The sequence below is a fragment of the Sciurus carolinensis genome, chromosome 1, assembly GCF_902686445.1.
Source record: "Sciurus carolinensis chromosome 1, mSciCar1.2, whole genome shotgun sequence".
NCBI lineage: Eukaryota > Metazoa > Chordata > Mammalia > Rodentia > Sciuridae > Sciurus > Sciurus carolinensis.
In genome coordinates this window covers 76,316,316-76,342,350 of record NC_062213.1, presented here as the reverse complement: position 1 = coordinate 76,342,350, position 26,035 = coordinate 76,316,316, and the positions used below count along the sequence as shown (strand labels likewise).

Sequence of the window (26,035 nt, the reverse complement as noted above, 5' to 3'; positions counted from 1 at the left end):
AGGTTCACTTTCCCAGCTGGTGCCTCCCTGCCCTGGTTGGTTCTCAGAGGCCCTGACTTTCATTCTGCCTGCGCTGTCCTTTCTACCAATCCCTCACCATGAGTCTGGGAGGGATTGATGAAAGCTCCCAGTTGGGTTTTTTTTAAAGGTCCCCCCGACTTTTAAAAGGTTGTGTTTGTAATTAGTGTTCTGGCTCTGGACCAGAGGCCAGCTGGTCTTTACTTACCAATAAATATTGCCATGTGGAACTAGATGGTAAATAATTGATATGACAGAATCTTTACCCTAAGTGCAAGGAATATCATAGCAAGAAATGTCAAGACCAGAGTGTGAGTATGGGGAGGAAAGATTTGGATGTGTCACGGCTGCCCTTAGGCTCCCACCAGGGGCTCATGCTGCAGGGCAGGTGCTGGACTGTCTTCCTGTGGGAGTGCTTCCAATCGGGCATGGACTAGGGCTGAATCAATAGTTGTTTCCTGTATCAAAAAGGCCTTTGTAGGGTAGAGGTATTAGTGAATCATATGTATTCTTCACACTGCTGAGCCAAAACTTTTGAGGAAAAGTGGTAGGGGGGCAAGTTTTAACCTAATGTAAGACTGCAGGTGTCCCAGACCAGAATGGGCTGCCATATTATAAAGGGGACTGTATTGTTGCAGGTGGGCTTATGGATCCAGGGGGCTGGACAGTCATCTTTCTTTCCTACATGCCCAGATAGAGTTTGTTTTGTCCTGAAACCTGTCAGCCTCACCTGTGACCTATGGATGCTGTTCTATTTTTAGCACCACATTTTTTACTTACCATTTTGGTTTTATTTCATCATGCTTTAGAGCCTGTGAGTCTACTCCATGGTAGACTTAACAAAATCTATTCAGGCCACTCTCAGGGGCACAGTGTTGGAAAATAAGGTCACTTCTCCCTTTAACACTGAAATAAACTGATAAATGCTTGTAAACAGAACACAGGAGGAGTGCAGTCCTCACCTTCCATTCTGGGTTGTGAATGTGACTGAAACATGGGCCTCCTGTGAACAGGGTTTTCCTGTGCATTACGATCCTGACATCCGCCTGTGGGAAGAGTTATGGTTTTGCCGTCCATCCTCTCTGTCTTGGAAAAGGCCCAAGCAAAATGAGAACTATCAGGGCTGCATTGGCATAATAGAGATCAGTTCTTTGTCCAAAGGCCCTTCCCGGTGACCTACTTTAGTAGTCTTGTTGACGCAGTCAGAACACTTGGGTTTCTGTAGTTTCTACGGTCTCCTCTCACATGTGAGGTTGGTGGAACATCTGAGGGTGCTCCCTGGTGACACTTAGGCACAGGTCACTTTAGGAACCTTGAACAGTGTGCAAAGCAGAGTGTCCCACTGGGAGAGCTGTTCAAATACAAATTATAAGTCTGCCAGAATTCCTGATTCAGGAGGTCTAGGGAGGCTTGGAGGGTCTGGGAATTTTTATTTCTCATGGGTTTCCTGGTGATGTTGAGCTGACCTGGCCTATATATCTCTCACTTGAAAAGTACATAGACTGAGACCTGGGGTATGATCAACTGTGGGATCCTGAGCAGGAGGAAAGATGGTAAAGGTGGATGTCTTATGGAGAAAAGACTGCAAAGGGTAGAAAGAATGGTTAGAGTCCTACCAGAGAAGATGCCCTATGATGACATAGGCTTTAACTTTCTCATCAGGAACCTCCAATGCTGTCCTGAATTTCTTTTGACTATTAATATAACTCTTGTGCTTAGTAAGCAACATTATTTATATTTTTCCCCAACCACTTTGTACTTGTCTATAGTCTTTATTAGATTTCTATATTTAAAATTTCAGTTCAGTTATGATTTGCTTTTGAGAGATCATTTATTAAACATGTTAGACACTTGAACAAACCTATGATCTTTATTTTTTGATTTTAAAAGAAACTTTTTATAGCATATTTTGCTATAATAAAGTATTTTAAAATGTAGTGGTTATAAGAAATTTTTATTAACATCAAGACCTAAGGCCTTGAAATTGTACTTATATCCTTCAATTTTTAAAACAAATTATCAAATAATCTTTTCTTAGAATGTTAACTTTTTTAGCTGATGAATTGATGTTCTTTGTTTTTGGATGGCTTGGATGGTTTTTGTTTTAAGGTATGTTATATTTATAACCTTGGAATATTTTTTCTTATTTCAATAAAACTGGCAGGTAACTATGATATTGATTATAACGAAGATAATTTCTCAATTTAGTCTTAGGCCTTTAAGTAATAATACCTTCAATGAACTAACACATGATTTTGAGAAATTACGAGCATTTCAAGTGAAATCTAGTGCAGTATATATTCTATATAGGTCCTGTTGGGAAACAAATTTAACTCCTTGAGTGTGGAACTATTTTTTATTATGTTATTCCTTCTATTTCATGATTTGATTATGTCGTTGACCCATTTAATCTGAATATCTCTCAAAATAAAACTAGCTAGAGTATCTTTTAATCAATTTTAGCATTTGAGCATTTAGCATATCTCTTTGGTAAGTATGGCTGGAGGGAATTAGAACATGTTCTCTATGCTGCTTTGATGATTTTTTAAATCTGTGAAAGAATAGATAAAAGATTATTTTGAACAAAAAAAGCACTAGGAATTGAATTAAAATCTGCATTACTTATTGTTCCAAAACAAATGACCCCCAAACTTAGCAGCTAAATGGTACCAGTTTCCTTACCTCATCTTCTGTGGGATTTCAGGGCATCTTCACTGGGAAGGGTCTTTGTGGAGGTTGCTGTTGAAGTGTTGCTAGGGCTGTGGTCATCAGGAAGCTAGGCAGGCTGAGGCTTCACTTCCTGGGTGGCTCAGGGAGGTGGCTAGAGAGTTGCTGTTGGCTATTGGGTCAGGTGAGCTTGGTTCCTCCCTATCTTGAACCTGGTGGTAGTGCTGGAACTGTCTCCATTATAGGTCACATTTTGACCAGGAATATCTTTCATAATGACCCAGAACAGTTAAACTACCTGATTGCATGTATTCAGGAAGTGTTTCCTGAGGTGCTGCTTTATGCCTGGAAATGCCTCAGATATTGCCTGTGACATTCAGTGTGCCACTTAGGGGCTCAGAAGCTATCAGGGAGAAGTCTGAGTTCAGTAGAAGACAATGAAGTAAGCCACAGTTGGAGGAGTATACCCAAAAAGGCTTTCTGAAGGTCAGATTTTAGCTGAGTCAGATCCATCTACCTTTCAAGGGAAGTTAGTATTATCTAGGTGGATAGAAGGACTGGGAGCAGGGATCAGGGAAAGAAACTCAGGAGGGAAATTCTAGGGGACAGGTCAAATCAAGGGACTGAGGCATTAAATAGCATGACATAGCTGGGGAACTTGAGCAGTTTAGATTTGCAGTGTCAGGTGAAGCATTTTAGCTGGGCAAAGAAGCAAGGGACAGAGAAACCTAGTATGGCAGGTAAGGAAGGGAGTTTGGACTTCATCCTGTGAAGTCCTACTTTCAGCCATGCACCTTGCCTTCTGTGCATATTTTCTCATTCATTCCTTTAACAAAGATTTGAACATCTACCAGGTTTAACACATCATACTGCTTCATTAGATCCTGCCAGATGGATGTTTCTGCATGTCCTCGATGGGAGACGTTGAGGAAGTTTCATTGACTTGCACAAGATCATGTGGTCATTGAATAGCAGGACTGAGTGTTGTCCTGCATTCATGTGGAAACCTGAAAGTACAATTAATGTGCAAGTGAATTTTTCATAAGAATCACTGGAATACATATTTAAAGAAGAGATTTTAGGGCCCCACATTAGACTTATTTATCGCTAATAGAAGAGTGTCAAGTGCTGTTTATGTGCAAAGCTGAGAGCTTTGCTTTTGGTTTGAACTTGGCATCAATGAGGGTGAAGGAATTGGGTTTTTCCTTATGAGCTGTGGGACACAAAGACCAAAGGATAGAAAACTCTGAGGGCCGTTAGAATTGTATTCTCTTTTTTTGTTTTGTGATGTTGGAGTTCAAACTCAAGGCCTCATGGTGAGCATTCTACCACTGAGTTGTTCCCTAAGTCCCATATTCTCTTTAAAGAGCTTCTTAGAGTCTCCAAAAAATAAATTGTGAAGAAAGATACCTGTAAGCCTCAGTATCTTGGAAAGCAACAATTTGGTCTTTGATCTTTCATTTGATTTCATATTTAGTATTCTATTTGATTTGGTATTTCATGAGAGTAGCTGAAAGGTGCTAATGAGGTATTTAATACTGGTAGTGAAACCAAAAGCTAAAAAACACTTGACCAAAAGAGCCCAGATAAGTAATCATGTCCTAGAGTGCCTTAGTACTGGAGAAAAAATCATAAAGAGTAGAATTACTAAGAATTACTCAAAAAGTGTACTTTGTTTTTCAAGATTGCTTTGTATTTCATTATGTACTGTTCTCAACTTCTTACATGTATTAAATCATTTCATCCTCAAAAACAAAAATATTCAACTTCTATTTTCATTTTATGGGCTATAAAATATGAAGAAGGTAATATGTATACTAACTATTCTTATGTTTTTAGATGCTCAATAAATGTATTTACAATTTTTGTATATTTATCATTTTTTGATCTACTTGTTTTTTTGATTATTGAATGCAGAGTGCTAAAAATCTCCAACTCTGAAGATTTGTCTGTTTCTCTTTTGTTCTGCAAATTTTTGGTCATTTAGTTGGAGGTCCTAAAATTAGGTACACATGTTTAGAACTCTCATGTTTTTGTGATGAATTGACTCTTTTGTCCTTAGCGTAATTTCCCTTCTTATCTCTTTAAGATCACTCGTCTTAAAGTCTATCCATTATGATATTAGCATAGCCACACCAAAATTCTTAAGATTAGTGCACGCATGTATGCACACACACATGCACACACTACATTCTCTTTTTGCTTACCTCATCCTTGTATTAAAGTGTGTCTCTTATAATAGCATATGAGCATATAGTTAGATGTTGCTATTTTATCCACTCTTGCCAAACTCTGTTTTAATTGAAGAGTTTAGTTCATTTACATTTAGTGTAATTGACATAGATATTAGTACATGTTGACATGGTTGACTTATGTCTGTTGTCTTCTTATTTGTCTCTTACTTGTCTGATCTGTTTGTTTCTTTCTGCCTCATTTTGGACTCATTGTTTACTGATAGGTGCAGGGATTACAGTTAGATAGATGTGTAGGTATTATACACAAGTATAGAATCACCATTTATATCGAATTTATACTGTCTTACTTCATATTCAATGTAAGAATCTCACAACTGTGTAGTTCCATTTACTCCCCTTCTATCCTTTATGCTATCATTATATATGTTCTGCATATGTTATAAATCTTACATTAATTCTTTGCTTTACAGCCAATTATGATTTATATAAAGTTAAAAAAAAACTTTTTAAAAATATGTATCTACACACTTACCATTTCTGTACTCTTCATTCCTTCTTAAAGATCTGAGTTTTTCAGTTTGGTCTTATTTTCCTTCAGCCTGAAGAACTTCCTCCTCTCACTTGTAGGACTGCTGGTGAGGAGCTTTGCTAGCTTTCATTTAGGTGAAAACTTCTTTAATTTGCCTTTTTTGAAGGATAATTTTGCCAAGTAGAATATTTAGGTTATCAGTTCCCCCACCCACTACTTTTGGCACTTTTAATATGTTCTGTTCTGGCCTCCCTATTCCTAAGGAGAAGTTGGCTGTTGTCATTATCATTGTTCCCCTGTACTAAAGCCTTTTCATTTTTATTTCATAAAAATTAAATTATGCCTTATTTACAGCAGTTAGGCTATGGTAGGTGAGTTTTTTCTTTGTATTTATCTACTTGGAATTCTTTGAACTTCTTAGTTGATAGGTGGATATTTTTCAAATCTTATATATTCCATCCATATTTCTTCAAATATTTTAAATTCAAATAATTTTAATGTTATAGTTCTCCCTTTTCCCTGTAGTCAAATATTTTATTATTTGATGTTATGTTGCAAATCACTGATAGTTCATTCTTCCCTTTCTTTAATTTGGAAAACTTAAGTTTACTGATATCTGTCTCCCTGCAGTATCTACATTGCAAGCCCATTCAGTGAATTTTTTATTTCAAATATTGTTATTTTTAGTCTTAAGTTTTATTTAGTTCTATTTTACTTTTCATTTCAGCCCTAAAATATTTCATCTCTTCTCCCAGTAGATCCATATTTTCCAATAAATTCTATAACATATTTGTTATGGTTGTATTAAAGTCCTTAACTACTAATCTCATTAACTGAGTCATCTGCAATTCTGTGCTTATTGACTATGTTTACTCTTAATTATGGATCAGATTTTTCTGTTTCTTTGTATGTTTTGTAATTATTTTTACTATGTTCCTTGTGTTATGAATATAAATAGTAGACTAAAAAATATATATGTATGTATATATATATATGTACATATTTATTTCTTTCTTCTTTCTACAGTACAAACTCTTTCTTAATGGACATTAGGGTAAGGGGCTGCACATTCAGATTTCTAAGAGTTAAGCTGAGGTTCTAGTTGTACTTTTAATTATATTTACTTCACCTAATCAGGCTTTTAAAAAATTTTTGTTAATATTTCAGCTGGGAGAGGACTGAACTGTAATTCTAGATCTTTTGATTGAAGCATGATGAGAGTTTATGGGCCACATGATTTCTCTTGGATCTCTAACCTAGTCATGGTTTGAAGTGGCGGTGGGAGTGTGGGGGTAGATCAGAAAGCTTATTAGAAGAAGTAATTTGCTTTGGTACTTATTCTTTCAGATTCTGGACCAGCCTGCCTGTTCATAACCATCCTCTAAGGCCTGTCTGTTGCCTTTCTGTGGGCTTTCCCCTCTGGTACAGTCAGTCCTCAGATAAGAAAACTGATGTGGTTTTCAGCTCACTGAGGAAAGGCTTGTTTCTTGTTGACATTGTGATCATCAAGTCTCCTTTGCTTTTATTACTCCTTGCTAGACCCATAGAAAGTTACACTTTTGTTTGTGTGGATGAATTTACTTATAACCATGAGATCCAAGACCTTTAATCTGCACCTTATTCTTATTGGATATGAAAGTCTCATATGCATTTTTAAAGCATGTGCCCCAAAAATATGGAATGGCAGTAAATTCTCTTACCTTTCAAATTCTGTTTGGGCTTCACTAGTGGAAAGTATGGCCAATGATCAGTGCCCAATTGCATATGTGACATTTTTCTAATCCTTATTTTATCCAGGTCTAAAATCTGTGATATCTGTGCTAATTTAACAAACCACCACTGGTGAAAGATCCTTGTTACATATCTAAAAGAGAATCAAAATAAAAGAAACTAAAAATAAAACCAAATGTTCTTCTTTGGACTTGTCCTGAAACACTGATTTTAGTTATGAAACCTCCCAACCACATGTAGCAGGTCAGAAAACATGAAAAGCTAAATACGTATAATTGATTAGCATTATTACTACTAGTGGTTACAATATAATCGATTATTTACTGGTGTTAAATAAATTATTTCATATTCAGAACAACCCTGAGTAGAACTGAGATTCCAGTTTGGGGTTGATTGCAAAATGTATACCTTTGACCACTAGGTTCTAAGTGCCATCTTGCTCAACCACTTTTTGGTTAATCAGCAGTATTTTATCCAGTATCTACTGTGTTGATTTGAGAGTGGAGCATGATAAATATGAAAGAATTCAAAGACTCTGTTTGTGAAACATGTAATATAGTTGGGGAAGTAAGGCTTACACAAAACAGTTAAAGAATGCTATAAAGGATCATATGATAAATGCTAGATTTTATAGAGCGAGTTGTATTCTTTTAATCGTGCAATTTAGTATAGGCTGAGCATCTCTAATCCAAAAAGTTTAAATGCTGCAAAATCCAGAACCTTTTGAGGGCCAAAATGGTGTCAAAAGTCTGATGCTTCAATGTATACAGACTTCATTTCATGCACAAGAATTATTCAAATTATATAAAATTATATTTAGACTGTGTGTACAGTAATATAAAACATAATGCATTTTGTGTTAAACTTGGATCCTGTCCCTGGGAGTCTCACTATCTATATGCAGATACTCTCAAATCTGAAAAAAATCTGACATCTGAAACACTTCTGATTTCAATCTTTTCAGATAAGGAATTCTCACCTTCTGTTACCAGTAAGATAGCAAAATTGCCTTCAATTTTACGGTGGAGGCATTAGTTTGAAATTTACGCAGTCTCTTTCTTGACCATTCACTCATATCGATGTTGATTTCCTTGAAGCCATTAAAGACAGGGTGTGTGCGACAGATGTTAAATGTGGAATGTTCAACCCTCAGTGAAACTCTACCCTTACTTATTTTATAGATGTGCCTTGTGGCCCAGCTCACATACTTCTCTTGCTGATCTCAGCACTGAGGTTCTGGGGTACACCAGTGAGCAGCATTCTGGGGTGCTATTGATGCTGTCAGACTCTTGTTTTCATAAATGTGATGGTTTATATTTAGCCTGCCCATTCACAGGGGCCTTGCTGGTGATAAGTGTAGTGCTCAGTGGGCTGCCTGGTGAGCAGATGCAGGGCGGCAGATCGTCAACTGCCCACACAGCGCTCTGCCCGCTTGAACCTGCCTGGTGTCGCCTGACTGAGGCAGGCAGCAGGCAGGCACTGGGTTTGCCCTGCATTCTGGTTCTCACCTCGGGCCTTGGGCAGCCTTGACCAGAGCACCCTACGACCTCGGGGGCCGCGGCGGGGAAGGCAAGGAGGCAGGACAGCACCCCCAGCTGTCAGTCTGCCACCCTAGCCAGCCACTGGTCCATTTGTCAGCTTGTGCTAGGCAGCCATTGGCTTAATCCCTAGCCTGCGAGTTTTAACTGCTCAGCAATTGGCCTGATCGGCAGGGAAATTCAACTACTTGAGGAAAGCTCCCCACCACGCCCTCTCGTGTGCGCTCTCTCTCTTCAGGGCAGGCACTGTTCCTCTACCTAAAAAATCTCTTGTGTGAGTTCCCATCTGGAGTGGTTTGTCTGGGCACCTTTTCACTTTTCAATAAGTACCTGGCTCTATGCTTCTATCCTGAAGTTTTGGTGCTCCCTGACATGAGAAAGGGGAAGTGCCCCGTGGACACACACTAAAGTATAGAGAAACCAAGGGACTTGATGCTGAGTGAAGTAAGCCAGCCACAAACGGAAAAACACTGCATGATTCCACTTACATCAAGTACAGAGTAGTCAGTGGTGACAGGAAGTGGAATAGTGGTGGGCAGTGCTGGGGCAGGAAGGAGGGGAGATTTATTCAATGGGAACAGAGTTTTCGTTTTTCAAGATGTTAGGAGGGTTCTGGAGATGGATGGTAGTGATGTGAATGTACTTAATGCCACTGAATGGTACACTTAAAAATGATGAATGTGACAAATATTATGCTATGTGTATTTATCACACTTTAAAAAAATACAATGATATAAAACACAATGTCTCAATAAAATCCATGTTTAAGTTTTTAATAGGAAAAGAGAAGTGCCCAGCTGATTTCGTTCCATTTTGCTCACATTATGCAAATTCTGGTGTTGATGTTGGTATAATTCTACAATTGCTTCTTAATGTGACGAATAGCTTTTCTTAGGGAAAGCCAGGAGGAGAGGTTCTATGGGCTGCCATCATTGCCACATCAGCACTGGGGAGGTCTCTATTCTCCTAACACACACAAGAGACAGGCCCAGGCTGTTAGTGATTAGTCTCTCAAAGAACAGAAGACCAATGTGGGAAAGTTGAGCCCTTCTGCACGAGTAGAACCAGAGCTTGTGTGTCTTTCAGACAGCTTGAGCCATACCAGTCCCTGGCCCAGAGATTAAATTTTATAAGGGAAAAAAGAAAAGGAACACTTTGATTTTATCAAAATTCTGTCTTAAGTGGTATTTGGCAGGATGGAAAGTTGCCAGTTTATAATCATAGAAAACAGAAATTTGTTGACAAAATTTCTTGGCATGATATTATAGGGTTACTTAAATATTATATAACTTTTTTCCAGCAACACAGTGATTGGTTTAATAACTAGTCTTTTAAAAATAATAATCTAAAGATCATCCTTGAGAATATCATTGCCTTCTGCCTTAGGTAATTGGAAGTTCCTTATTTCTGTGGTTTTTTTTTAAGGAATATTTCCTATAATTTAAGTTAAAAAAATTTGCATGTAAAATCTTAGTAACTACAAAGACACGTTTTCTTCAACAATTTCTGCTAGATAAAGAGGTACAGTGACTTCGAAGAACTATGCTGACCTTAAAGGAAATATCTGTTAATGCATTTTGGATGTAGGAAATCTCTGGGGCTATAAAAATTTAAACATTTTTAAGGATGTGGCTCCTCCTCTGTTCCCAGAATGGCTTGGTCATCCCACAACTATTTCAAAGTCACTCTTGCTTACATTCATATATCTGGATCTAAGTGCATCTGCTCCTGGCAGTTTGGCAGGGAACTTTATATAAACTCTAGGTTTACTTTATGATTTTATTAACCTTTTCTAAATGAGTTGTTATTTCCAGCTACTGACTCATAATCTTTGAAACCTTAAGGAATGACAAAATTATTAATTGAATCACATCTACCTAATAATGTGCTAGTTTTAAAATCATGTGTTTGTATAATAAGAGGTGTGTTCTGAGTGCCATTTTTAGGAGTGTTAAAAATTAATGTTTGAGATATATAACACTCTTTTTTAAAAAACGTGTTCTTTGCAAACAGGTGTGTTTATTCTTAATTTACAGCCAATTAATTTATCCTGAAAAAGTGGAATAGTGGTGGGCATTTTTTTTTTTAAAAAACCCAGAGAAATACAGGGGTCTATTTCAGCTCAGTCTAAATAAATAAATTATTGGGAAACTTACAAGGCTTCTTTTAAAGGTGTCTTTGCAGTGTGTGGAGAACCTTACAGTGAGGTGATGATGGTCTTTTTAATTTGAGCCTCATGAAGATACCTTTCATTGTACGATCTTGCCTTTTTTGGAAAGAAAAGGAAATTGTCTAGGTAGTTCTGAAATTAATGATCCATAATCAAAAGGGGGATAGAAAAATCCTTTGTTAAGTGACTCCTTTGTGCATGGCATTTTTATATGTTATTTTGTCAAAATACCTTTCTCCAAACTAGTAATTGTTTTCATTTGTGGATGAAAAAGCCAGTTGCCTGTTAGACTTGTCCAGGGCTTATAACTAGTAACACTGGCCAGGATTTAACCTCAACTCTGCTTTATTTGATACCTCTAGGAACAGTCAGCTGGCATTCAGTGAGAGTGTCCTGGGTGGATTGCTTTGCCAAGTCTTTCTAATACATTGCCATTTAGTCCTCACAGTGACCCTTGGAGGTAAGGACTGTAAGTGTCTTCATGTTACAGATCAGGAGACTGGGACTTTAAGAGGTTACACTAGTTACTCAAGGTCAAATAGTGCCACAGAGGCAGGATTCAAACCCAGCTGACTTCAGAATGCCCAGGAGTGTTCACCTGGTGATCATTTTGGCTCCTGTACTGTATTCCCACTACCACTGCCTGGATCATCTGGAGAGTTGCTCACCTTGTATCATCCGTAGTCTCAAGATAACAGTATTTTCAGGGGCTTACTCTGTACCTGTTGCACAACCAACGTTGGTACACTGCTGATGATTAAGACCAGACGGGACAAAAAAAAAAGTATGGCTAACTGTGCTGTCTTGGAATCCCTGACTCATTCATAAATTTCTATGAAGTGTCATATCCAGAACTAAATCCCAGGGATTGAGATAACCTGGCGGGGCTTATAGGTTAGTAGGGAGATACAGCTGTACCTAATCTTTAGATCTGGGGGAATGTTTTCATGGAGATAAGTAGGGTGCTGGGGCATGGAAAGGAGGAAGGGGTAGAAGCTTGGAATGCCTCACAAAGATGGAATCGTCTGAATGAAGGATGAATGGCCTGAAGACTCCAGACACACACCAGGATGCACGAGGGGTGTTTCAGACAGCAGATGGCATATGCACAGCGTGAAGGCAAGAAAGCTGAACCTGATCAGCGGGCCTTGCAATAGTTCTGAATAACTAGGATATAGCATAGGAGGGGCAGTGACTCATGAGGCTAACTCCATAGGAGGCCTGGTCTGCCATCCAGGAGGCTTTTTTGCTTCAATCCTGGAGGTGTAGAGGAGCCCTGGAAGAGCGTAAGGATTGTGAGCAGGGGCAAGGAGGGCTGCCATGTGGAGGTTGAAAGCCTGGGTGTTGGGAACCGAGTTGGGAGGAAAGGTAATCATCCAGGGACCACATCAAAGGTTAAACATTAGAATTCTACCTGAATTCATAGCTGCTGCCAGGTCTCTCTGCTTTTTAAGGTAGTCCATTCAAACGTGAGATTGTCCAATTGCTGGGATGCCATACTGCTTCTCTATAATGTCTACTGCTCAGAAAGTTTTTTCCTCCACGTGGTCATCTACCTTCCACTTTGAGGCCCTTCCCTAGAGGATTTAAATGTTTCTAGGTCCCCTTATAATCTGCACATACTTCAGTTTGTCAAGATCTGGTAGTTCTTGGCACCGTTATCAGCTGGGAGGGTGTAGTAGGTACAGATTAATGAATCATCTTCAGGATTTAGTAGTAGAGTGTTGAAAACACTCTAAAAGATTCAGGCACCTTTTTCTGGTGTTAGATGGGGGGCTTGTGAGTTCTTTCAGATCACATTAGAATGTCACCATTATTCCCTAAATGAATTGATCAGATCAAACCACAGTACTACTTACATAGATTTGAACTGAACTCTCTACTTCTGGTAGTTCAGTCTACAATTTCACTGGTAGTCATGTCATTGTTAACAGTTGAGGGACAACTGCCTTTTTCACATACAGTGAATTTTAACTTCTAGCACAAAATGCAGGACTTACATTTTCATGTATGATGGACTTTGTGTGGATAAGGACTTTCTTACCCAGTCTTGGTGTCTTTTTCCAACTAATGTAGTGACCATCATGTGGTAGTCCTGCAAAAATGTTCGTTACACGATGCAGTTGGATTATTTTTTGACTGATATTTGACATTAATACTATAAAATTATTGTTCCAATTTAGCTGTTTCGACATGAAGTTGTTGTGCAACATTTTCAACCTTGAATCACCTGTAATTTTAATAAACTTGTCTTTAGTCTTTATTTACATTATAGATAAGGATATCCATTGAACTCAAGGACAAAGCCTGGTGGATGTTAAGAGGTGTTTCCCACTTAGTGTATTTTTAAAAGTAGTTTTGGACTTGATTATTAATCTGTCTCTTATTTCTTCAAGTTTTCAAACTTGTGTTTGTGCATACTTTTGTTTGTTTTCAAACTTGTGCACAGTCATGTACCCTCTGCTCCAACTTGAACACATCCTCTTATGCCTGTTTTCATTCAGTCCCATCCCCACACTTGAATCCTGACATTCCTTGATCTGCTTCAGTTGCCGCCATTTTGCTTTCCTTAAAATTTCTTGTAAATAAGATTAAAAATTTAGTCTTTTATATTTGGGTTCTTTCCCATAATGTAGTGTTCTTGAGATTCATTTATATTGTTATATATTTCGATTATTCTTCCTTTTTATTGCTGAGTAATATTTCCCATTAGTAATACACCATAATTTGGTTATCCATTCACCAGCTGATGGACCTTCAGGTTCTTTCAAGTTTGGGACTGCTGTGAATCAGGCTGCTGTTACATTTTCATTCAAGTCTGTGTGGAATCTGTGTGTTTAAATTTCTCTTGGGTTTAAGCCTAGGAGTAGAACTGCTAGATCATATGGTAAGCATGTGCTTAGTTGATGAGAAACTGCCAAATGTTTTTTTGAAATACCATAGCATTTTAAATTTTCCATCATCATTGTGTGAGAATCTCTTGTAAATACTTAGAATTTTCAGGTTTTAAATTCAGTCATTCTAGTTATAATGGTATCTCATTAAGGATTTATTTACTTTTTTCTTACTAATTATGTTGAAAATCTCATTCTGTGCTTGCATGGTATTTGTTTATTTTCCTTCTTAAAAACGTGTTTGGAAATCTTGTCTCCCCCACCTTAGTATGGTTGTTTGACACTGAGTTTTTTTTTTTTTTTTTTTGACACTGAGTTTTAATGCTATTTAGTGACATTATATGAAGAAATAGAAGGAAGCTATCATTGGCGCTTGATGTCTGCAGGCTGTTGGTTCCAAGACTCTTCTTGGATACAAAAATCTGAGGATGTTCAGGTTCCTTATATAAAATTGCACAGTATTTCCATAGAATCTATGCACATCTTTCCATATACTTGAAATCATTTCTAGGTGATTTTTAATACTGTAAATATTATGTAAGTAGTTATTATATTGTCTTGGTTAACATCTGTACATATTCAGTACAGATGCAAATTTATTTTCCTGAATATTTTTGATCTGTGGTTGGTTGCATCTGCAGATGGGAAATCTGCAAATTTCCCATCATAACTAAATTTAATTGCTTTCAGAGTTTTTATAAAGATGATCCTTAATGGCTATTTTGTTCCTTGAACTGTTTTTGCTTTGGGGGACAGGTGTAGAGAGGTTCTTCTGTCATCTCCTGGCCTGTTTTAGCTTGTCTGACCTTGCTTCCTTATATCTACTCCTCCATTCATTTGAATCTGTCAACTCACAGTCTCTGGAAAAACCACCTGTGGATTTATTAAGTACAGCTCCCCTTGAACACACCCTCACACATACACACTCATCCCACGCAAACCTCGACTCCAGGGCCACGTGAGGGCCTCTCTGGCCCTTGTCATTCTTCAGTCTGCAGTGGGCAGCGCAGTTTCTTGCTGTTCGGATCCTGTATACCAGCACTGTGCGGGATAAATAATGGAGGAGTCAACAAATGACTACCCATGAAAATAAACTCTTGACTGTGAATATCGAATGCCCTTGAGTGCGTTCCAGAGTTTTAGAGAATACAGGTCCTGTCTGATATGATGGACCTTATACTAAGTCATTTTGAATTCTTAGTTTAAAAACTGCTTTGACTATAGAATATTTTATTTTGCTCCATAGGTATGGATAAAATTTACTTGAAAATGTATTGTAGAAACACTATGATTTGACTATAAATAAGGGAGGAAAATTATATTTTTAGAGTAACCATATCTAGGTTAGACAACCTAGGAGTATCCCAAATTTTATTTCAGATTTCTCATGGGCCTTAATTGCTTATTAAGCTTTATCATTGGAGTGAAAGGTACAATGTGCTCTTGATAATTTTAAATAGTGCTTTATATTGAAATAAAGTTGTGTTGATATGTCTACTGATGTTTGTGTTAGGTAAGGATAATTGCTTTTGTTTTACATTAAAATAGATGAAATTTTCAGCTCTTAAGAGGTTCTTTATGGAAATTAAAGATCAGCTATGACCTATTAGAGCACTGGGTTGGCATCTAGGGAATCTGAGATCTAAGGTGGGCTTAGCAGTGTGGTAGTTACTTAACTATTCTGGCTTTCTTCATTTGTGAAATTAATCAGCTGGAGTATATGACCATAAGGTCCGTGAGTCTTAAGCATATTTACTTTGAATTAGATTTATTAGGAATGGTTTTGGTTTCAAATGGGAATTTTGAACATAAATCAAACTTTGAATTTCTTCATTTGTGGTATTTTTTCCCATTACATTCATAATTGCATGACTTTTCTACCTCTGAATCATTATAGTCAGGGTAGAGCTCTTCATTATTTTCCCTCTTAAAAAAATGTGAGAAAGAAAAGGCAAAAATAACGAGAAAGAAGAAAAAGAATTTTTGATCCAAGTTTTGTTCAAAATAAAATACTGGTTGCAAAATACTATAGTTCAAAACCATTTTCTTTGTTATGGCGGGCCACAGTAAAATTTAAACAGGTTTAAGCATACATTAAAATTTCTCTAAAGTAATATTAAAATTATATGATCCTTTTTCAGTTTGAATTTCTGAAATGCCATCCACTGTATTTCAACAGGCAAATAAAGACTTAAATTACGTATACAGAAGCAACCAAAAAGAGCCCTGGAACTTGGTGTCTCTATTTCTATTTTAATCTAATACTAGATATCACTCTGTTCTTGTTGAACATTGTTAGGCAATGAAACAGGAGTAAGTGGTTTTGAAAGTTTTATATGTGAAGAGTGGGAAGTATTAGCCAAGCTTTCTCTCTTGTTTCTTTGAAGCTATACAATATCTAGGTCAAGATATTTAGCCTTACTAATACATTTCAGGCATATCATTCATTACACATGGTTTCAGAACAGAGATAATGATGATTGGGAATCTGGCATAGATCTGAATGAAGAACCACTTATCCATCATCTGTTTCAGTCCCAAGCACATCCTTAAAATATTTTACTATTGGTTACTCCTCTAATCATGCAAAATATACACTGAATCTCAATAAAGAAGATATCTATTGCAGCCAGAACATTTTCCTTCCCTGTCTGCTAGCTCCCACTTTCTTTTTTTTTTTTTTTTTTTTTTTTTATGTATTTTTTTTTATTTATTTATTTTTTTTTACGTTTACATAGGGTAATGATGTTTATTATATTTTTCCCCTCCCCCCACCCCTCCCACCCCTCTTTTCCCTCTACACAGTCCTTCTTTCCTTCATTCTTACTGCTCTCCTTAGCCTAACTCTAAACCTAACCCTAAACCTAATGCTAGCCCCTTCTTTCAAGTAAACAAAGATTCAGTCATTTGCGCTGATGGCATCCAACAAAAGCAGATGCGAGAGAGAAGGCAGTGGAAATCTCCACCACAGTCTTTTCCTTTGAGTTGCCAGATGTCCAGATAACCATCACTTTCATGATTCAGCCAAGTGTCTCCAAATACAGTAACAGCCGTTAAACACATCCCATAGACCTGGGGAAGGGGCATGTCTTAAGGTGCCTCCATTTTTCATGCCCTTTGTAAAACGGAGCCCTGTTCTTTCTGGGCCAGTGATGTGCTTACTCGGTGTTAATTTTTTCCCCTTCCTGAAGACAAAATGTGGTTTACTTAGAATTTTGGATGGTGTAGTCTCCTAGATCTGTCCTCCACCCAGGAAGAAAGAGCCCAAGGATAGGCAGGAATGTGTTCCTGTTTGTGAGTGGAGGTCAGGACTGCATTTGGGGGACAGGACAAGCTCCGGTACTTATCTTGTAGTACTTTCTTCTTTGGCAACATGAACTAAGTTCCTAAAGCACAAATCTCTGTTCCCTTCCCCAGTTTCACTGCGGTTTGTCAGGAGGCTTCATTTCCTGCCTGATTCTATGGACTGGGAGGGTTGACAAGTTTGGTTGGGGCATGTTAAGTTTGGAAGGATGCAGAGCCAGGGTCTTTGGGCTAATAGCAATCCCCTGGCTCTCCTCAGGGTGTTTTTCCATTGAATACACAAACAATCCTATCCCATAGTTGATTTTTGTTTTCTTCTGGAATCAATTTAAAGTTTACTAGAGCAGTTAAATTAGAAAAGGGCTTTGAACCCAACTTTTCCCTAGTTGTATTAGGAAATCTGTAATTCCATGAAAATCAGTTTCCTTTTAATGCTACCTTTAAATCACTTTTATTCTCCAGCATAAGTTTTAATCCATGTCCATTTGCTTTTAGAAATCCCTGATTTGGACATTCAGAGCACCATTCCTGTTTTTTCTGAGTCTTGAATCGGAAGCTACCAGGACACTCTTTAAGACCTGAAAGCAATATAAAAGGTAATTCAGTTTAAAAGTTATACCAAATTCATGTGTAAATATGATCATAAGTAAATAAAACCCTCTATATGTTTTTTTTGGTATCCTTCCCCATTTTTTTCTGCCTTTTCCATTTTTTATTAATTTTTCCTTCCCCTTTTCTCCTTGTGTCTCCTGACCTCCTTCCCTCTACTTTGCTCCCTTCTTCCCATATTCATTTGGCACACATTTGTGGAGTCTGTTCTGGGCCACACACACTTGACCCCTTGCACGCTGGCTGTCACGGGTGAGAATGGCAGAAATTGTCTCCGTGAACATGGCTGTTTCCATCCTGTGCCTTCTGCGGGGATAGTGCTGCTGCCATTGGTCTGGTTGAGAGGCTGGTCCCAGCACCTGCCTCTCGCCTCCACTCCCCCTCTTGGCCCTCAGATGTACTCACTTCTCCCAGCTGAGCTTGCCTGGGTATTTGCTTGCCATGACTTTTTCTGGGAATTCTGAACCCTCTTTCTGTTTATATTTAAATTCCCTAATTTGGAATGTTAGGTCAGAATTACTCAAGGGATAAGTAAAGCAGCAACAGTGTATTGTTCCCCAACTAGTGAATATGAGACTGTTCCCACTGGATGCAAAACCTGGTGTATTTTTTCCAAACACTATCATAATATATATGTTGCAAAAAATTAGTTACAGGTATGGAATAGAGAATGTTTCTATCTACTTTAAAGCCACTTACCAGAGAAAGTGTTGATTAGATATAGGTGCATAAACTTTAGTTATTATTCTCTTCATGCAAATACTATTGTTAATAAATGTGTTTGGTCTACAATAAGTGCCTTTACCCTAAAAGTGAAAATATTTGGGGTAAAGGTGTTCTCACAATTTTTGCTCCATGTCATGCCTTATTCTTGTTCTTGACCCTTGCTAATTTAAATGGTAATTTTTGTGAGTTTGGGGCCACTGACTTGGGTTATTTTGATGGTGTTTTTTTTTTTTTTTAAATAGCTGTACCTTGTCTGCTGTTTCACTTTCCAAGGTTTCAGTTACCTGTGGTCATCTGCATTTGGAAAATAGTAAATGAAAAATTCTAGAAGTAAACAATTCATAAGTTTTAAATCATGTGCTATTCTGAGAGACACTTGAATACATGAACTCTGTTACTGCAACAGTTGATCTGATGACTGAGATGACTGCTAAGTGACTGACAGTGCATTGTGATGGACAAAGGGATGATTCACCTCGGGTGGGATGACAGTGCAAGATGTCACACCCCACTCAGAATGGCTTTCTAGTGATTAACAGAGAAGCAATCAACAGTAGCCTAACCCTACATCACAGTGCCCACTCATTCACCTCACTTCATTGTGTCTTCTCATGTCATCATAAAAAGGGAGAATTCTGTATAAAATACTGACAGAGAGACCAGCCACACACGTAACTTTTATTGTAGTACATTGCTATAACTGTTCTGTTTTATTATTGTTGTAAAACTCTTGCTGTGTCTAATTTATAGTTTTAAACTTTATCACAGGTATGTATGTATAGGAAAAAACTTGCCGTGAACAGGGTTCTGTACTCTCTCTAGTTTCAGAATTCCTCTGGAAGCCTTGGAACATATTTCCTACAGATAAGGGGAGCTACTGCAGTCAGCTCATATAGAGGGGTGCCCGCTTCCCCTTGCACTAATGCATGCCTTGTTCCAGCGTTCCCTGGAGAACCTGGACTTGGGTGTTGCCCAGTCACAGTGAGTACCCTTACCCTGGGTGCTGGGCAAGAGGTGTGAGCTCCTTGGCTGTGGTACCTCCACTCCCATGTGGCTTTTGAGGTGTTGATTTCATTCTTTGCAGGGCCTCCATCTGTCCTTAAGTCAACAATGTAAGTTAGCCACGCATTTGTCAGTCTAGTGGTTTCCTTCTGCAGCAACTTCCTCTTTTTTAAAATATTTTATTTGTTCTTTTTAGATATAGATGACAGTAGAGTGTATTTTGACCTGTTACACATACATGGAGTATAACTCTCTCTAATTGGGATCACATTCTTGTGATTATACGTGATGTGGAGATTCATTGTGGTATATTCATATGTGAGCATAGGAAATTTATGTCCGGTTCATTCTATTGTCTTTCCTATAGTCCTATTCCTAATCCTAGTCCTGTTCCTACCCCTCTCCCCTTTCCCCTTTGTCTAATCAACTGGACTTCTACCCTGGCTTGTATTCCATCCTGGGAGGACAAGTGTCCTCTCCCTTCTCTTATTCAACTCCCACCTTTTCCTTTTAACCTTTATTAACCTCCTCATGTGCCCTTAGAATTGACCACCTCATCACATTATTTCCCCCAGCATGTCCAATGTTGTCCTGATTCCAGAAGTTCATTGACCCACATGTTTGTCTGGGTTCCTGCACTGTCCCCTCCTGAGGCAGCTTCTGCCTTTATAAGCTCAGTTACCAAGGACCTACTATGGTTGGTCCAAGTATAAAGTTGACCTTAGTAATCAAGTGATGGACGACTGTTGAGTGGACATGTAAGCTCATTATTCTGGGATGTTCACACTCCAGCAAGTCAGAAGCACTGTCCTTTCGTTTATTTTTCTAGGGACCATTGAGCTATGCCAGTTTTGAGGTAGGACTTCTGTTTTCTTGTGGTGAGTTTCTTCAGGAAACCTGGGGGAGGGTGTTCCACCCAGATTTATCAGTTGACTTGTGGGGTAAGGTCTGGCTCTGCCCAGACCAACTCAGGCCTCCTGGCCATCTGCAGTCACAGTTCTTCTCATGGACAGGACTCGGGAGCCACGGTTCTTACCACAGTGGGTGAGAGTGTGGGCTCTGGTGTTGAGGAGGACCTGGGTCAGTACCCAAGCTCTGCCACAACACATGTGGCCCTGGGAAGGGTGTTGACTCTCTGTGCTCCAATCTGTGCTCAGTCTAATCAGGATAATTATGAGTGCTCATATCCTAGGATTCTTGTGAGGACAAAGTGAGTTAGTTGCTACATGGCCTGACACGTGGGAAATATTTACTATAGTTTGAGCATTTCTAATCTGAAAATCTGAAATGCTCCAAAATCCAAAACCTTTTGAGCACTGATGTGATGCCAACAAGTGGAAAAAATTCCATACTTGAACTTATATCACAGGCAAAAGCAGGAACCCTAAAAATATTGTACAAAATTACCTGCAGGCTGTGTGTGTATGGTGTATACAAAACATAAATGAATTTCATGTGGAGACTTGAGTCCCATCTCCAAAATATCTCATTATGTAAAGCAGATATTCCAAAAACAAAAACAAAAAAACTCCAAATCCAAAATACTTCTGGGTCCAAGTATTTCTGATAAGGAATACTCAACCTGTACATGTTCATAGTTTTTGTTACTATGATCTTCTACAGTACAGATGATAAAGTCTACTTTGTAGTGTTGCTCTGAGCAATGAATGAGTTGGTGTGTGCAGAATACATTGTATCAGGTACAGAGCGCACACTATAGAAGTGGGAGCCCTCTGTGATAATGGTAAAATAATAATAGCATCATCAGAACATGGTGTTCGTGGTAGGACAGATATTGTGACCCTGAATACTGACTAATATCTAAAAAGTATTAGGGAAGAATGGCTACAAGTTCAGTAATCTCATCATCAGTTTATTAAATCATTGTCTATGTTTTGGTCACAAATGTTCATTCATAGACATTTGATTGTGATTGGCTATTGGAGTGAATAGTCAAGTTACATACTCATAAAATCCTTTTGTTCTTATTAATTCCCATCTTTTTAAATATAAAAGATAGCATATTCTTGGATATTTATGAAACTTTAAAACCAACTTAAGAATTAATATAGTAGATCTTGAATAACATTAGATTACATTAGCCTACCCAGGTCTTTGGTTATATTATATATATGTAATTATTTTGGTCTGATTAGATGATATCTTTTGTTCTTCTTAAATGTGAAGTATACTAAAGTATTATCACCCATTATTAGGTTGTTCCAAAACGTTAAGAGGGGAAGCGGACTGAAAGCTACTGACATTCAAATCTACTATACCTAAATTAAATGAGACTTACTTAAAAACTTTGGCATTCTTTCCTCTGTCTTTGAACCAAAAACACATTTGATTCCTTGGCATATTAGGGAATTTTTTCACCACTTGTTTCACATATTTGCTTCTTATCATTTGAAGCAAATGACATTGCATGTCTTCAAACTGTCTTTTAGGACTGGAGATATAGCTCAGAGGTAGAGTATGCTTAGCTGCATGCAACACTGGGTTCAATCCTCAGTACCATCAAGAAACAAAATCTTTTAAAGAAAAGAGCATGTGATTATATAATTCATTGTGAATCACCTTAGCACGTGCATGTGTCCAAGCCTTTCTGGCAGTGGAGACCTGTCTTGTTATCTTTGCCCCGTGTCTGGCATCCGGCTTATGTAGTGCAGAGCAGATGGAAACTGAATTGAAATCGCAGCAAGGGAATTGGGCAAGTGAAAACCCATTTGATAGAATGCTGAGAACATGATGAGTTTTCAAATTTGCCTTTAGTATTACTGAGATAACAGTTTAAACCATCTAGAAAGACATTGCAGTGGAAGGGTCCTGTGTTTGTGAATGCACTTAGCCTAGTTCTTTGTTGTATCCTGTTTAGGATTCTGATGGGCTGGAGTCTCTGCTTTCCTTCTGCATTTTCTCCCTGCTTCCCTCCTTCCCCCTTCTCCTCCCTCCTCCTTCCTTGTAATTGAGACCTTAAACAAAAAACCCTGCTCTTGCAGTGCTTCAGTGGCCTGTGCCTCTTCAGAGAAGGTCCTGATGAAAATTCCATGGAGCAGCAGCATCTAGCCTGAGTAATGATGCCACTCCCCTGTGTTTCTGCTATTGTTGTGACTTGCATTCTGGAAGGCACCTTACATGGGCTCCTGCAGGGGAGGCTGTAGTCAGGCACTCTGGGAATCCACAGTGGCACATCTCTGATACTAACTTCAATCCACTTCTCTGAGTGGTTTCATCAGTGCCTTTGCTACATCTTTTCTCACCCAATTAGGGAAAAAAAACATTCTGCCTCTATTAGCATCACTGTATTCTGGCAGAGAACAGTATTCTGGTTGAATTTCTGCAAGTCTGTTTGCATTTCACAGGAAAGGACCAGACTTAGCCAGGGCTTTTTTATTCTATTTGAAATCAAGATTGATTATCTTACTTGATAGTGCTCATTCTGCATGGTACAAACCTGAAACTGAACTTACTGAAACAAGTGTTCTTCTTCCTGACAATAGGCACCAGTCCCTATTTGTTATGAGTTTATAAAGCGAATTTGTACAACTTTAAAATTTTTACTTTATTATATGGCTGCAGACAGGTTATGGTGTCCTGAGATTCAACCAGAAAGAACAATATGGCTAATTCTCAAAACTGGTAAAAGTACCAGGTAAAAGTTTCGGCAAACCAGGGAGTAGTTGAATTGCTGCTGGGAATGGAGTAGGTTAACGAAGAGGCCCCTCACCCCTGCACATTCCCAGAGGTAAGCTTTGATTTCAGTTCTCATTAAGTTTGTCTCCTTATTTGTTTTTGGTATTGATCTGACCTGAGTTTCATCAAAGAGCAGACCATGTAGTCATGAATACATTTTAATAGGTAGTGAGACACAGTTTTAAAATCCTTCAAATGCCAAGAATTTTACTTTTTTTCTCTTAAGTACTAAGTGCACTACTTTTCCGAATTTTTGTAATACAAACATTGATTTTTCCAAGACCTAGTTTCCCTAATTGATATCCAATCATACTTTTATTACTGTGGTCCCCATTATCCACAGAAAACCTGTTTCAAGATGTACAGTGGATGCCTGAAGTGGCAGGTAGTAAAGAACCCTATATTTACTGTTTTTTCCTATCCATACATACTTCTGATAAAGTTTAATTTATAAACTGGATACAATAAAAGATTGATAATAATAATAAAATAGAACAGTTATACTAGTACACTTCAATGAAATAGATATGTACACACCGGGAAGATTCACTTCCCAGATGGCATGGAGCAGGATGGCATGAGGTTTCATTGCACTACTCTGAGTGGCATGCAGTTTAAAACGTAGGAATAGCTTACTTCTAGAATTTTCCACTTGTATTTTCAGACCATGGTTGATTACTGGTAATTGAACTTGTATAAAGTAAAACCACACCTAAAGGAGGAGTACTATATGATTATTGTTAACCTTATTTCACAGTTTGGTTGAAGGAGAAAAACAGCTGATGGTATGTTTTGGTTTTCCAGGGTTTTGAGGCCATTAAAATATAAAGAGGCCTTTCATATGTTAATGGCATGAAGGTAAAAGTATGTTAAATTAAAAAAAATAGTCTATAATCTCGACCGATTAACTGGCTACAAAGCCTGCTATGTATCATAAATGAATTCTTATCTTACATAGAACTCTTTGGTAAAAAACATACCTTCATTTTTTTCCAGGTGTTTGTACACAAATGTATAATTTTGCTTGCCTTTTCTAAAAGGAAGTGCTTTTATTTTATAGATTTAAGATATTTCTAATTTAAGTTGCACACGTCAGTCATAATGATCAAGTTCTGTTTTAATAAGGAATTTTATTTACAATCTGTTTAATTTTTTAGTGGCGTCTCCTTTCAGTGAGTACTGTTCTTGGCTAGGTTTTCTGACTTGTTTCCTCAGTTAATTAGAATTGGAAAATAGCCGTTTCTTCTCATTGTCGTCAGTGGCACCAGACCTCTCTGTCTTGATTTTTCCCTCTGTCCCTCCACCCACTACAGTGTGCTTTTCATCTCAGGCTGCTCTTCTTTCTTTGGAGCCTGTCAGCTGAGCAGATTGGCATCACACAGCACCACTGAGGCGAGGACTGTCTGGGATTGAAATATAGGGCGCTGCAGACCAAATGAATTCTAGATTGTTCTGCTTAGTAGCTTGCCCAGTTTTTGTGTCTTAACCTTCAAAAGGTACTGCTTGGGGGATAATTGCACCTGTTGAAAAATCATGCCAGCCCTGTCTCCCTGAGTGATTGCTGGTGACACATAAATGCAATGTAGCCTCTTCACTTAAATATTAAATCTTGGGTGTTAGTCACTCTGGATCAGGTAACAAAGCTGCCATCTTTTCTGGCCATCAGTCCTGAGACCATTGTCAATGACTGTTCTATGTTCAGAACTGCTATATTTTGCATATGGAGATGTTCCAGATTTTAACACAAATGCCTTGATTTTACAGTGGAGAAAATTGAGACTGTTTTGTAGTTGCCTTCCTTTAACATCTTTATAAGAATGCAGCAAGGATAGCTTTTTCTACATTTATTCCTTTTAAATTTTTTATTGGTGTGTTATAATTATACATAATAGTGAGATTTGTTGTTACATATTCATACATGCATACTATATAACAAGATAATTTGGTTAATTTCATTCCCTAGTACTCCACCTCCTCCCTCTTTCTGGTTCCCTTCCTCTACTCTACTGGTATTCTTAGTATAGGAATTCTTCATGCAATCAAAATAGCTATAAAGGTAACAAATGCATCAAATGAGATTAGAAGTGATAAACCCCTGTATTACCCATGCAAGTTGGAGATAGATTTGCCTCATCCAGATGCACACAGAGCTTGGCTTTCAGGAGTTTCCTAAATAGCCATGTATTTGTGTTTGCCCATCCTGTGGCTCACTTAACCAATATACTGGGGATCCACATCACAATGCTGAAAAGATATGGCTCTTATCTTTGAGAAACTTTTAGGTAATCTGCTGAATTTACTACCTAATCTCATAGTTTTATAAATTTAGCATTTAACTGGGCCAACTGGGATTTCTTGTTTGTTCCTTTGTTTGAATATAAAATCTCCGAGGGAGCTTTATTAGTCAGCTTTTTCACTGCTGTAACTAAAAGACCGGACCAGAACAACTGTAGAGGAGGAACAGTTTATTTAAGGGCTCATGGTTTCAGAGGTCTCAGGCCATATACAGCCAACTCCATTCCTGGGGCTGAACATCATGGAAAAAATGGGGCAGAGGAAAGCAGCTCACATGGTGATCAAGAAGGAGAGAGAGACTGCACTCTCCAGATATAAAATATATATCCCATAGCCATGCCCCCAATGAACCACTTCCTCCAGCCACACCCTTCCTGCTTCCATTCGCCACTCAATTAATCCCATCAGGGATTATTTCGCTGATTAGGTTAAGGTTATGACCCAATCATTTTCCTCCAAAACTGCTTGATTGTCCTATATGTGAGCTTTTGGTGGAGACCACATCTAACCATAACAGGAGCCTTGGAAAGCCTGTTGGAACTGCCAGAGTCTTTCAAATGGCATTCCTGTGGGTTGTCCCCACAATCCTTCTGGGGCAGTTCTGCTTGGTGATGACCACTTTGCTTGGGATGAGGTTGGGGTTGACCTGATTGGACTGCCTC

General features: G+C 38.3%; 1 protein-coding gene across 2 annotated transcripts in view; it reads left to right on the top strand.

The window, feature by feature from the left end:
* Positions 1–26,035, top strand: part of Fam110b (family with sequence similarity 110 member B) — a 144,496-nt gene that overhangs the window by 18,007 nt on the left and 100,454 nt on the right. Inside the window, exon 2 of one of the 2 annotated variants that reach the window (XM_047529249.1) lies at positions 17,541–17,641. The exons of the other annotated variant lie outside the window; for it this stretch is intronic. The gene's annotated coding sequence lies outside the window, so the exon portion shown is untranslated. The remainder of the gene's footprint in view (positions 1–17,540; positions 17,642–26,035) is intronic. 2 annotated transcript variants of the gene reach the window in all.